This window comes from Silene latifolia, chromosome 9 (assembly GCF_048544455.1).
Source record: "Silene latifolia isolate original U9 population chromosome 9, ASM4854445v1, whole genome shotgun sequence".
In the NCBI taxonomy this organism is placed as follows: Eukaryota; Viridiplantae; Streptophyta; class Magnoliopsida; order Caryophyllales; family Caryophyllaceae; genus Silene; species Silene latifolia.
In genome coordinates, this window is record NC_133534.1 from 76421902 (window position 1) to 76436720 (window position 14819).

Below are 14819 nucleotides of genomic sequence, written 5' to 3' on the forward strand. Positions count from 1 at the left end.
GTATTTGATCCAATGTCTGAAGGACAACAAAACTTCACCTTCTAAATCTCTGTTATGAACGGGTTTTCCAAGAGCCATAGTTGTTAATGCGTCCTACAAAAATAAATATAAATACAAAGTAAATAAACATTATAGAAATACAAAATCAATAAGAATAAAAATTTATTTATTACAGTAACATACAGATTGACCCAAGCCCATGAAGATCCTCAATGGTGTATCACTTGCTACCTTTCTGGAGATGAGGTCATTGAGCAACATTGACCAACATTCAGTCACCATTAAATAAATAAGCTCACCAGGAGCCAATGAAATTAAATCTTCCCTTGGAATGAAGTGATACTTCCCATACGAGACAAGCCTTTCCCTGTTGGACAATGAGATGTAATAGTCAGAACACCTTTTAATAGAGTAACAGTTTAACAGTAACAACTATTCAGTTAAAACAGTATTCACTTGCAAAGTAAAACGTTTTGTTTATCACAGTGCAAGAGTAAATAAAGTACTCACGTAGCTGAGAGGTTCTCGTCATCGTCGATAAAACAATAGTCAATTGTTTCTTTCCTAACTTCAAGAATAGGCGCCATTATTTCCTTGTGTTTTATCATAGTCTTGGACACAAGTGTTCGATCTGGAGCTGATAGGCCATATTCGATTGTGCAGCCGTAGCGAGGATCCATCACGCGCATCCAGTCTTCAGTTGTTTCGACATGTAACAAATAGTGGTCGCTAGTATCTTCGTCGTAATCGGCATACAGGATCTCATCATTGCAATCATCGACAATATCAACTTCATCATCGTCGTCATCTTCTGCTACCTGACTGCACTGAGTAGTTATTGGTTCTTCGTCGCCAACTGTCTCATCACCAGCCTCACTGGGTTTTTCTCCTTTCTCGCCTTTTTCATCATTCCCATCGGCGTCTTCATTACCAGTTGTTTCATCCTCCTTACTGTTATCTTCGTTTTTATAGCCAGCACTGTCTTCATCTTTATCATCATCGTTCTCTTCATCTGGTTTTTCATTGCCATCATCCTCTTCTTCATATTTATCGTCATCTTCCTTTTCATTTCCCTCACTGGTTGGTTGGTCATCATCCTGGCTTGATGCATCATCATCGACCTCTTCCTTGTTATCTGTGGCACAAGTAATTGAATTGAATATAAATTACTAATGTTTTTCGGACCAACAATGCCTCATAGTTATACTAACGATTTCTTCTCAGAAATTTGCTACTTCAATTACCTTCAAAGATCCTTCTTCACCGCCTCGATCGTTGGGTTCTCTTGACTTGGCCCGATGCATCATCTTCGGCCTCTTCCTTGTCATCTCGTAGCGATAATTGAATATATATATCACAGTAAACTTCTAATAAAACTACGACACAATAATAGCGTTCTATCAGAATAAGCGATGTTACAATAACACTGTTAATGATGTTACATCAGCTAATACAACGAGTGCAAATAGATTTCTCTATTACCTTCGGAGATCCTTCTTCACCGCCTCATTGGTCGGGTTGTCTTCAGCTTGCCGATTCATCCACTTCCGCCTCTTCCTCGTCATCTGTGTCACAGGTAATTGGATTCAATATATATTAACAAAGTTTCTTTGAACCAAAAAAGGCACAATAGATACACTGTATATTTCTGTTAAAATTACGTCACAAGAACATTGTTACGATTACATCCTCGACACAACGAGTTTAAATAGATTCCTCAATTACCTTCGGGAGATGCCTCTTCACCTGCCTCACTAGTTGGGTTATCTTCAGGCTGGCCTGATGCATCACCTTCGGCCTCTTCCTTGTCATATGTGTAGCAGATAATGAATATATATTACTAAATTGTTTGTTAAAAAAGCACCCAAGAATGAAAGCCTATAACAAAGATTACACTATTACCTTCACCATATCCATCTTCCGCTCGCTAGTTGTTTTGTCACCCCGCCCCGATGCATCATATTCATCAAAGATCATCGTTTTCATCTAAAAGGAAAGTAATTGAATATTAGTAATTATTTGTAAAATGAAAACTCTATAACAGCGATGATGTAACAGTGTTAGTGCAAGTGATTAGATTATTGTAGTAGTGTTACTATATTACCTTCATCATATACATCTTTATCATCCTCGCCACTCCCCTCTTTGTCGTCTTCATTTTTTTCGTCTTTATCATCCTCCTCCTCTTCATCTCCGTCATGCTCTTCACCTTTGCCAGATTCATCCTCTTCATCTGCATCATCGTCTTCATCTGCATCATCCTGTTCATCTGCATCATCCTCTTCATCTGCATCAGAAGTAAGTAATTGAATATTATATTACTAACTATTAATATATATAACATATTACGAAGAATGATGTTATTGTAAAACTATAACTAAAAGTAATAACGATAAAAAATCGTTACTCGATCTATTACCTTCACCAGATTGGCTTTCAACATCCTCTACATCCTCCTCTTTGTCCTCTTTGTCTTCTTCCTCTTCATCCTCCTTTTCCTTTTCATCATGTTCATCGTCTTCCTTCTCATCGGCACTTTCTTCATCGTTATCTATGTCCGTGCCACCCTCTTGAAGCCTCTTGTTTTTAAGACGACTCTCAACATCGCCGCCATCTTCATCCCCGTCCTCATCATCATCCTCCCCATCATCAGTCTCGTCATCATCATTGCCATCATCAGTCCCGTCCTCATCATCACTTTCCACTCCACCCTCCATCTCATCTTGCCTGCCCTCACCACCCGCCTCCTCGTCATGAACCTCCTCATCCTCTTCATCATCTTTTTCATGATGTTGCTCACTTAAACTGCTCAATACCTCCTTTACCAGGGATTCTGACTTAACTGTCCTAGGACTTTTCTCTGTTGGAAATGGTTCCAACTTCCTACTGACTTTGGACCTTGTAAATACCGGGAAGTCATTCGCCCTCCTCTTCAGCGATTCAGCCTTTCGCACAACATCTTCGGCATATTTAAGGCATTCAGGCTTTAGTGGTGATTTATGTTTCTGCTTCGATTCGAAAACCTTCAGTCGCTGAGCAAATCTCTCGTGAACAAGGTTGGAATCCCTTCTATACATCAGCAACATCAGGTCTGTCTCCTAAGTTAATAAACCAGATAGAAAGAAACGAATTAGATACCAGATTTGGGAGTTGTAACAATTGCACACAATTAAATTTATAAAAACAACTCACATCAACAGCTTTTTCCTTCAACTCGGCATCTGTTTCAATGCCATGAAGCTTCTCCATCAAGATGTACTCCCTTCCCTCACTATTCTTAAGAAAAATTGCCTCGTCATCCTCACCCTCATCAGATTCTGTCCATCCTATTTACAGAAACATATTAGTAATTAGTAATTAATATTAATAATTAACAATATAGTAAGGTAACAGTAATGTTATTACAGTAAAGCCATTACAGTAACGATATTACAGTGACCATATTACAGTGACGATATTACACTGACAGTGCCACATTACCTTCAGTTGGGGATCCCTTGCCAAGACAAATAGGATAGACAGTTTCTGACATCTCATCAGCTCCTAGACAACCAATCTTTCCTTCGTCTTTGACTCTTTTTTAAAGACTTTCATCTGTCCAATGCTGTATCAGAGGTAAGTCAGTCGGTTGTACCTCGCCATGGAACTCAAACCGGTGAATGTAGGCCAACAAAGAGCACCACAATACACCCACAAAGACACTTAACCGTTCTGTCTTCAACCCCTTGACACCCTCGCCTACCTTCTCAAAGACATACTTTGACCAATTAAAACCTTTTATTTTTTCAACATCGTCCACACCTTCAACACTGAAATCAACAGAATAATTTGGAGTTGGCGCTAAAAAAGTGGAGAGCGCATAAAGAACGAACACCTGCTTGAACTCATTACCGCAAGCGCCCTTGTTATTCTTAAACCAACTAGTCACCAAATCTAGCTTGATGTTCTGTGCTGTAGAGATGTTGAACTTCCTTCTCCATTTGTTTTTTAACTCGTGTCCTCGGCTGAGATCCGCGACCGATCGCGGTCAAAGACCACATTATTACCCTTCACCTGCAGTAAAAATAGGTCATGAACATCATACCGTGACAAAGACAAACTCCCGTGTTTCAAGAATATGAACCTTGAAACTCGTCGTAATCAAAAGCCTCAATAAGAAAATCATTGCCTTAAGGGACTACGATATATTCATGTTCAATAGTCCTCCAAAACCAATTTCTTTAATGGCTTTCTTTTGCTTTACGGAAAACTTGCTCATAAAATCGACCAACGACCGGCCCGCACTTAGTTGGGTATTTACCCTACCTATAATAAGGAAGTGTAAATTAGCACCACCGCTAAAACAAAGTGACACTATTTTATGCCAACAAACCAAAGCAGAAGAAAAAAGCAAAAAACAAGGATACAAAGAAAGGTGTTACCGTAACACCGAAACTTTAAACAACTCAACACGACGAACAAATAAATCAGTAGAAAGGAGAACGGTAACACACGTTAATTGCTCATTTATTACAAATTATTAACCCTAATTTTGAAGCGAAAAACTAGAACGCAAAAAATCAATTACTCACTTCGAGCAAAACAGTTAGGCTAAATTTATTACGAATCAAAATAATCGACACAAACAACAACAATAACAACAAGAACAAAGAACAACCTAATTTTTTAATGGAAAATTAATTTCCTTCTACTATCAATTAACAAACAAGTATAATCGACAATGTTACAAAGACATCTCATTACGAGTAATCAAACAAAGATAAAAATGTTACAAAGATAGGTGTTATTCTTGTAACATCGAAATCTGAAATCAAACTTTAAACATACAAGTTTTGGCCACTAGAAAGACACATACTTTTTTAAGACTTCTTCTTTTTCAGCCTTCACCACCGTCTTGGCTGGTCTCTTCTCTGTTTTAGCCCTCTTCGACGTTTTGGAGCTGACGCTCGAGTCATCCGAAACCTCATAATCTCTATCACTTTTTTCTTCAGATGGCATGGGCTTATATCTAGGTCTCTTTTTTGTTACTCGTACTGGTTTCTTTGTTTCACCCACCTTTTTTGGCACTGCGTTTGTCAGTTTCTTTTTTACAGACACCTTCACGCTCTCTTTCTTGCTTACTACCTTTTCTGGTATTGGCTCTTTTGCCGCTGAAACTTTCTTTTTTGCTACAACCTTCTCCGCCGTCTTTTGTTTGGGCACCTTCTTTGCCACCTCTTCTGTCACCAACTCTGCAGATTTGGCCATTCTTTGCGCTTTCGGTCCGACCCTTGGTTACTGATAACTTTTTGGGCACCTCTTCTTTTGACTCCTTTGCAACCGATTTTGATTGCTTAGTCGCTGTCTTTGACGTTGGGACAGTTGCTGCCTTTTGAGGAGGTGCACTTGCTTGCATCTCAATGGCCACCGATTGCTCCTTCGACAACACTGGCACATCATGCGACGACTTTTCTGCTGCCTTGTTTCTCGGCACATTGGTTTCTTTTTTTACTTTGCTTTGGATCGGAACCTTCACACCGCTCCTTTGGTACTGCTGCTGGTGGTTTAAGCACCTTTTCGAGGGCACCTTACTTTCCTTCACCGGCACCTTTTTTGAAGGAGCGGTGTTGCCTCAGCGTAGACTCTCTGTAGGCACCTTCGTCGCCTTTTCACCGTAGGATTTGACAACTTTTCGGTCTGCATCTTCTTAGTCGGCTTTGGCACGTTCTCTGTCGGCACCTTTTTGCTCTGTGACTTCTCCGATGCGGCCACTTTAGCCTTCTTAGTGGAGCCGATTTCTCGTACCTCTTCTTTCCCGACATTATTATTTTCAAAAATTAAAATCAGAAGTTTACAATAACAATATAACAGACAACTATTAAATTGAAAAGGAATGATGGTAGTCAAGTCGTTGAAGAAATGACAAATGGAATACGAATATTGGCGGTCGAATAATTTTTTAAAAATCAATTGATTCTGTTTTACTGTAACAATGAGGCAATATATCATAAACCCTAATAGTAGTGACTTGCGGTCGAGCAAAGATTTTTAGACACGTACTCAGATGCATGAGATGCTTCGACTTCCTTCTGTGCTGTTGGTTTTGATGGCTTCTCTGTCGGCACCTTTTTGCTAGGTGTCTTCTCCGATCTTTGCTACTTTTGCCTTCTTCGTCGCAAATGATTTCTCGGGCACCTCCGCTTTCCGACATTGTTTTTCCAAAAATCAAAATCGAATAAGATTAAAAGTAAATCAATTACGCTACTACACTCGATAGGTAATGATGTCGCTTTGCTTTAAAAGGATAGGGAAAGTATACGTTTTATTCTTTGTATCGTTGTTTACAAGAAACATTGTTAATGTATATCTGTTGAGAAATATTATAAACTTCAGGAAAAGGGACATTTCATGCAAATCACTAACAACTCAACACAACGAAGAGTCATAAGGACATACTGATCCGCATGAGATGCTTCAACGTTTTTCGGTGCTGGCATTTTGGAAGGCTTCTGTGTCAGCGCTTTTTTGCTCGCTGTATTTTCCGAAGCTTCCACTTTAGCCTTCTTACTGACGGCAAATTTCTCAGTTACTACGTCTGCTTTCCTGACATTGTTTATCAAAAAACCAAAACAGAATAACATTAAAAATAAAACAATTACAGCTATTAAACTCAAGCGAGAATGATGGTGGACGAGTCTGACAAAGAATGTGGAATGGAACAAGAATGATAGTATCATCGAGAGAATGAGACAAAGTGTTACGATTGTCAAATAATTGTTTTGATATAAAACTACAAAATACATTCTGAAAGCAATTCTTTGCTCTTGAAAAGGATAGGGGATACACTTTTACTCGATAGTGTTACGATAACATTGTTAATGTAGATCTGTTGAGAAATATTATTAATTTCAGAAAAGGGACATTTCATGCAAATCACCAAAGACGACGAAGAGTTATAGGGACATACTTGATCGGCATGAGATGCTTCGACGTTTTTCTCGTGCTTGACGGTTTGGAAGGCTTCTGTGTCGGCGCTTTTTTGCTCGTTGTCTTTTCCGATGCTTCCACTTTAGTCTTCTTATGACGGCAGATTTTTCAGTACTACCTCTCGCTTTCCGAGATTGTTTATCAAAAACCAAAACAGAATAACATTAAAACTAAAACAATTACAACTATTAAACTCAAGAGGAATGATGGTGGACGAGTCGAGAAAGAATGTGGAATGGAACAAGAATGATAGTATCCTCAGAGAATGAGACAGTGTTACAGTATTGTCAAACAATTGTTTTGATATAAAACTACAAGAACAATCATTATTCTGAAAGCAATTGTTGCTCTTTAAAACGATAGGGGATACACTTTTACTATGACAGCTTTTTACTGAAGAATATTATTCTTTGTAGATTTGTTCGGAAATATTATTAATTTCAGGAAAATGAACATTCCCTGCAAATCACAAATAACTCAACACGACGAACAAATAAATCAATCGAAAGTAGAACGGTAACACACATTAATTGCTCATTTATTACAAATCATTAACCCTAATTTTGAAGCGAAAAATTAGAACGCAGAAAATCAATTACTCACTTCGAGCAAAAACAGTTAGCCTAAATCAATTACAACAAAGCAACATTAACAACAAGAACTGTAATAACCTAATTTTTTTTTACTGAAAACTCAATTTCTTTCATCGATCAATTAATAAACGCTTCAAATCACTATAATCGAGACTAACAACAACAACAACAACAATAATAACAACAACAACAACAGTAATAACCTAATTTTTTACTGAAATCTCAATTTCTTTCTTCGATCAATTAATAAACGCTTCAAATCACTATAATCGAGACTAACAACAACAACAACAATAACAACAACAACAATAATAACCTAATTTTTCGCGGAAAAATCAATTTCCTGCTTTGAGCAAAATAGAAACCCTAAATCGATGATTATTTGAAGAAAAAAGAGTATAATCAACGCTAAAAACAACAACAATAACAACAATAATAGCAACAGCAACAACATGCAGTGGCGAAATAAGTTTAAAAACAATATAATGAAATAGAGCGATTTTATACCTCTTCGTCATCTTCGAAATGATTGTTCTGAGTAAATATAATAATGATCTTCACTTGATTAGTGCGATTTTGCTTGATGTAATAAAATTTCCGGAAAAACTTTATGGTTTAGTGAATTAACTGCCAGAGAGAAAGAGAGAGAAGCGGTTTTTAGAGGGAGAGAGAGGCGTTTTAGAGAGAGAAAAGGAAGTGAAAATTTATGAGGAATAATGAATGTGTCGTTCTTATTATATCAGCGCGCCTACTTTTTTATTTTTTTTAAATTAAAACACGTGTCATAATCAGGACGGTTGGATCAAAAGATCCAACGGTTCTTATTGATATGCTAGACTCATCTAAGATGATAGACTCATGGGATGCTCACATATATATATATATATATATATATATATATATATATATATATATATATCCGGTGAGAACTCCTATATATTTGAGGATTGAGGATTTGTGAATACAATATCACTAGTTCTTCAATAAAATATCACGAAAAATCAGACCTTTGTCAAAAAAAAAAATTTTTTTTTTTAAAAAAAAAAAAAAAAATCACAGGTGTTTTTTGTGTGTGATATTTTATCGAATAACCTGTGATATTGTATTGAAGAACCTCTGATATTGTAACACAATCCTTAATCCTCAAAAAGATAGTGTATCCTCACATTATCCCATTCCTATATATATATATATATATATATATATATATAGAATTAGGATCACATGAGTCCACCCTATCTTTTTGAGTCCGTGAGTCCATGATACAATATCACACGTTGTATTAAACAATAATATCACGACTTATACTCAAAAAAAAATCGTGATATTATTTTGTAATATAATATCACCCGTTATGCTACACAATATCACAGCTTACAGTATCACACGTTATACTAAATAATATCACAGCTGAAGAAAAAAGTTGAAAAAAGAAAATTTTCGAAAAAAAAAAATTTGAAACAAAAAATTTCGAAAAAAAAAAATTGAAAAAAGAAATCGAAAAAAAAATTGAAAAAGAAAATTTTCGAAAAAAAAAAATTTGAAACAAAAAATTTCGAAAAAAAAAAAATTGAAAAAAAAAATCGAAAAAAAAATTGAAAAAAGAAAATTTTCGAAAAAAAAAATTTTCGAAAAAAAAAATTTCGAAAAAAAAAAATTTGAAACAAAAAATTTCGAAAAAAAAAAAAATCGTGATATTGTGTTGTATAGTGCGTGATATTGTTTTATGGACTCATGGACTCAAATATATAGGTGGACTCACCGTACGAACTGAATTACACTGCGACTGTACGAACTATTCCAAATAAACAAAACACGCGCTGACTTTTCAATCATAAACTATCCCCAAGTCCCTAGCATTCAATTGTTCATATCCCCTCTCTCTCACCCCGACACACAAGCCACGACTCCATGACCTCCGATCTCCGACACCGGACCACCAATCACAGCCGGAAAACGCAGACATCCCCACTGTGACCACCTAATCTACCAGCGATTTAGGCCTTCAACATAGCCAACCCCATTCTTATTTTCTTTGTCTCCTTCAGGCTTCACATCATTGATTCATCGCCGGAAGCACAAGACCTTCACGCCGGAGAAATTAAATTTGTACGGGAAATCGTCAGCAATGCTATGACCAAATGGAGCCTGTAATTGCTCGTCAGATGACCGGTAAGGTTATTAATTTAGGAATTACGGCGATGATAAGCTTGATGTGGTGTTACTGTGTTAGTGAAGGGGTGGGGTTGTGTTGTTACTTTGTATTTTTGTTTATCGTAAGTGAATCTAATTGGATACATAATATGTATCACGAGATACATGAAGGGATACTACCAGATACACAAATCGACAAGTGCATCTGGATGTATAATATGTGTATCTCGACTAAGTAATATATGTATCTGGACTAAGTAATATGTGTATCTACTATCTAGGTAATATAGGCTTCGAATCAATAGCGTTTTTGGTTGTTCAGCTTGTCACCACGTTGAGAGTGACGTTAGTGGTTTGTACAGTGAAAGTGACGGTGAGCGGCGCGCCACCACCTTATTGTCGATGATATTGACGGTGTTCGTTGTTGGGTTATTTTAGTGACTGTGAGAAAATTCCAACCCTCCGTTGTGGTGTTAGTGAAGGGGTAAGGGTGTTACTTTGTATTTTGGTGTATGTACTGTATTTGGATACATAAAATACGTAACCAGATACATGAATGAATACTACCAGCTACACAAATCGATGTGTGTATCTAGAGTATTAATTTGTAAATCTGGGGCAGTAATATGTGTATTTACTCCTATCTAGGTAGTTCGCACCTGAGCTTATGACCTCAATGGAGGATTGGAATTTGTCGTTTTTTAAATTGAATTGGATCCTCTTATTCCACTAGTGGATGAATTTTTCAATAAAATATCATGCTTATCTTATTGTTGATGATCAGAGAGACGACAAAAAGAAGTCATGATCATAGTTCTAGTGTTGACTAGGGAAGAAAAATAGTGACAAAAAGTCGACAGTGAGGACTATGAGTTAGCTACTGTGAGTATTGCTGCCAAGGACTGGGACTCGATTGCGAAAAAAGAGAAAATTGAGGTAATTTATTACTTGTTAATGGATGTTGCTTCTTCTGATAATCTGCCCCATTTCTCACTGTTTGGTTGGAGAGGTCACGATCCTTCAGTTTTCACTATTATTTGTTTTGGTGTTTGTAGGGTGTTGAACTTGAGCTGAGAAAACTCGAAGAAGCAGTGGAATCTATTCACGAGAATTTACTTTATTGGAATACCAGGTTAACATCTTTCTCTTTTTTAGCTTGTAATGCAGTTTTACGCTCTATCTATTTTGGTTCTTGTCATCGAGTCACTTGTGTTCTTGCTGGCGGAAATTGTGAGTTACATTGGTGATGCTACTATGTCCATCTGAAATAACATGTTGACTAATTAAAATGAATGAATAGCCTCTGACCCGATTAAATAAATTACCATTAAAACGAAATAAGAATCAATTACTGTTCCTGTTGCAATAATATGGCCATCATAATGTCACTTTTTTTGTGGAAATGTTGTTGAACTATCGAGTGTTTTGAACAGGGAAGCGAAAATGAGGGAAGTGAGTGAAAAAACCAATGCTAGAGTTGCATGGCTTTGTATTATGTCCATTGGGGTTGGTATCTCGGCTTCAATCTCAATCATTTGCTTCAATCTTCCAATCTACCAATATGTGAGATTAGTTATAAAAGTTGTTATATAGGCTTGGGTAATCATATAGTTCTGTGAGATTAATTTCAATGGGAGTAAAATCTAAACAAGAAGCATAGATTCTCAATTGAAATACCAGTCACCAAAACGTGCATTCATTCACCTCTCTAATTAATCTGGTCCCACCACAAACCGCAAATCCAGCACCATATGGTTAGCACTATTTTATCCGCCCTCATCAGACGCGCATCAATATAGCTCGAATGGTAAGACACGGTCTGTAGGATAAGACTGTTTCTTAACAGGTGGAAAATTCCCAGATTAAGGAAATCAGTAATCGTACTAATTTGGTAGAACATGATATTAGTCTTGGCAAACAACATATCATATCTCTGAGGCTCATTGTCAATGTGCTGATTGCATCACTGTGAAACTGAAACAGACACTAGTACATACTCCAATACACTAATACACTAACAAGGCTACTACTTTTGAGTTTTGATATCAAGTAGGCAGGTCCACACATACACATGCACTTGAAGGACCAATCCTGTTTATGGACCTTGACTTGCTTCTTCTTCACGATGCCAGCCTATTTATGAAACAGGCCAAATTATACTTATTTACCAAATACACCCAATTTCCAATACAGTGTACATAATTAAAAGATTGGAAAATAAAACTTGATGATTTAGACCTGAACGAGGAAGGTAGAAACATTCTTGCGGTGATCGCCTTGCAGTTGGATAACTTGATGATCAGAGAGACAACATTTTTGGTCATGCCAGTTCATGCAATTTGATTCTATTATTTCTGTTACTTGGAGAATCACATATCTTGATATCAGGCCATCTTCACTTATCTTTTTCTTCTGCATCCTTGTCACATTTGCTCATTTATCCTGATATCAGGCCATATTCACTTATTTTTCTTGTGGTCCAATGCTTCGACTTTCATCCAAAGTCAGCAGCTAAGTTCTAAATTAATTTGTGATGTTGCAAGAGTTACTGTCACTATATTCTTTTTAGTCATTTGGTACTTTCAGGTCACCACCAAATACGAGGATCAAGTGGATGATTTTTGGGAGAAGGCTTTGATCAAGATTAAGAAGCAATAGCTTATGTGGTCGAGCAGTCGAGCTTATGTTATATGCTCATCATGTGTAGTGAATTTTGATAAACATGGGTAGAATTTACTTAATTCCATTTTCAATGGAAGAAAAAGATTTACTATTTTTCGACTTTGCAGTACAATGGTTAAAACCAAATGACTCGCAATTATCTCCTTATATTGTAAAGTAGTGGCGAGTTAATGTCAACTTTGTGTTGTGTTATATCTCAAAGAAACTCGATTTGTACATTCGAATCTCTTGCTTTGTAAAAGATGTGTGTGCTTGATTTTGTGGACCCTTAGGATTTACAATGAGAAATGAATCGGTTTTTTATTAGCCTCTGATATATCTGAGATTGATCAAAGAATATGGAAATAGTTTTTTATTAGCCTCTGATATATCAGAGATTTAATACATTGCCGAGAACCACTAATCTACTGTCTACTGACCCTTTGCATTAAAATTACACTTGTAGCTCCATTCATTCGGGAAAATTAGAGACCAACAGTCTGACAGCGATGAATTATACAAAGGAATGAAATGCATTATTCAACACAAATATGGAGTAGCTGATGTTTAATTCAACTCATTCAAACCCCATGAGTTCAAATGTAACCAAAGAACAAAGTACAAAGACCACAATAGTTAAGGCGTACAGAGACATGACTGCAAACTGGGAGGTAACAAGCGCAAATATCATGCGAGAAATGTCATTCAAAAGTTAATAATAAAACAAGTGCAAACATCCATGAGCCTTACTGAACCAACATTTCTTGAGGAGTATCGATGGCAGACAACCTTCTTTAGCATGTTTATCGAAAGTAAGTAAACTGCTCCTTTTTCCTGGAGCCGCCTTCACCATACAGGTCAATCCACTGTTTCTATTCATTCATGATTGCTCCTCCGGACGCAAAGCTAGAAGCAACCTACAAAATACCCACAGATTAAATTGATGATGACATTCACTCGTATACGTCTTCAAAGAGAAGTCAGCTATCACACCCAAAACTTACCTGATTTATCCTTGTTTAGGAATGAATGTATCTATCAAAGTAAAGACATGTATCTAGCACTTTAAAGAACTGTAACTACCTTACTTAAGATGTGTATCTAGCAAGGTAAATGACTGTATCTAGCAATTTAAAGGAGTGTACCTACATTGTCACAGATGTGTATCTAGTAATGTAAATGAGTGTATCTAGCATGGTAAATGAGAATGAGTGTATCTAGCATGGTAAATGAGTGTATCTAGTAAGCTAAAGACTTGTATCTAGTAATTTTACAAAGTGTATCTAACTTCTTAGACATATGTACCTAGCTCCCCCAAAGAGGTCTATCTACGAAGGCAAAGAAGTGAAAACGAAAAAAAACTATACCCTAAAAACATGAAGGGTGTTCCACAAAAAAGAAAGCATGAAGGGTGAACCATTTCAAGGACGAACCATACGAACTTGTCAGATACACATGCTAACCCTCTTAGATACACGAATTAATACTTGTATATGTATGTGTATCTACAGTAACATACAACTATACAAGTGTACATCAGCACCACCTAACCATTCATATTTTATGCAACCACCACTCAAGGTGCTCAACTATGAACTACCTCTGCCAGAATAACCAATTGTACCACAATCACTACCAGAATTAATGCAGCATAAATCTCACCAACATCTAAACACAATGAAACATACCACATTCCACCTTCAATCACATAATTCACTACACTCATTGAAAAAAGCAAATAAACATAACAACAACAACATTACCCCCTATGCCTCGCTGTTTCCTACAATGTGGGGTAAGCGAGGTTGTTTCCAAATGACACAAGATGAAAATTATGAAGATAATTAAACAAACAAAAAACAATAATCATGTGAAAGAAGAAGGATTATTACCTGACAAACAAAAAGAGCAGTAGATTAAGCACGATCCAAAGGAGAAGAATAAACAGCATTAAACTTAACACCTTGAGAATTAAGAAAAACAGCCAAAGCTCTAGCTTGTCTTTGACCATTACTAGTCAAACCAACATCTGAACAACTTTCATTGATCAAATCAACATCAGCACCATCCAACCATTAATATTTTATGCAACCACCACTCAAGGTGCTCAACTATGAACTACCTCTGTCTACCACCGCAGTTCCATGGGGATGAAGAAGGCATCATTGGATTGGTGTCGACCGCCACAGTCGAACCAAGACTGAGATACATATGGAATTACTACCAAATACACATTGTATTGCTACCGGATATAGAAATCGACTTGTGTATCCGCTAGTAATAGCATGTGTATCTGGGTTGCTAATTTGTGTACCTAGAGTCCTATAGTTATATAAACCATTTCAGAAACTAGTCCCGGAATTAGAGTTGTGGTCCACCTTAGATATTCTGCCGGTAACGCGGAGCTTAAGCTCCTTCATGTCCCCTCCGGAGAAGGAAAGTGCC

General features: G+C 36.8%; 2 long non-coding RNA genes across 2 annotated transcripts; one reads left to right on the forward strand and one right to left on the reverse strand.

Annotated features, from left to right (window-relative positions):
- Nucleotides 1–228: 228 nt before the first annotated feature.
- On the reverse strand, nucleotides 229–580 carry LOC141598178 (uncharacterized). The gene is made up of 2 exons (XR_012523297.1): nucleotides 511–580; nucleotides 229–367 (listed from the first exon to the last, which is right to left on the reverse strand). It is a non-coding gene; the product is annotated as an uncharacterized LOC141598178 (long non-coding RNA).
- Nucleotides 581–10452: 9872 nt separating this feature from the next.
- Nucleotides 10453–12640, forward strand: LOC141599934 (uncharacterized). The gene is made up of 3 exons (XR_012524039.1): nucleotides 10453–10649; nucleotides 10769–10845; nucleotides 12300–12640. It is a non-coding gene; the product is annotated as an uncharacterized LOC141599934 (long non-coding RNA).
- The last annotated feature ends 2179 nt before the right edge of the window (nucleotides 12641–14819 follow it).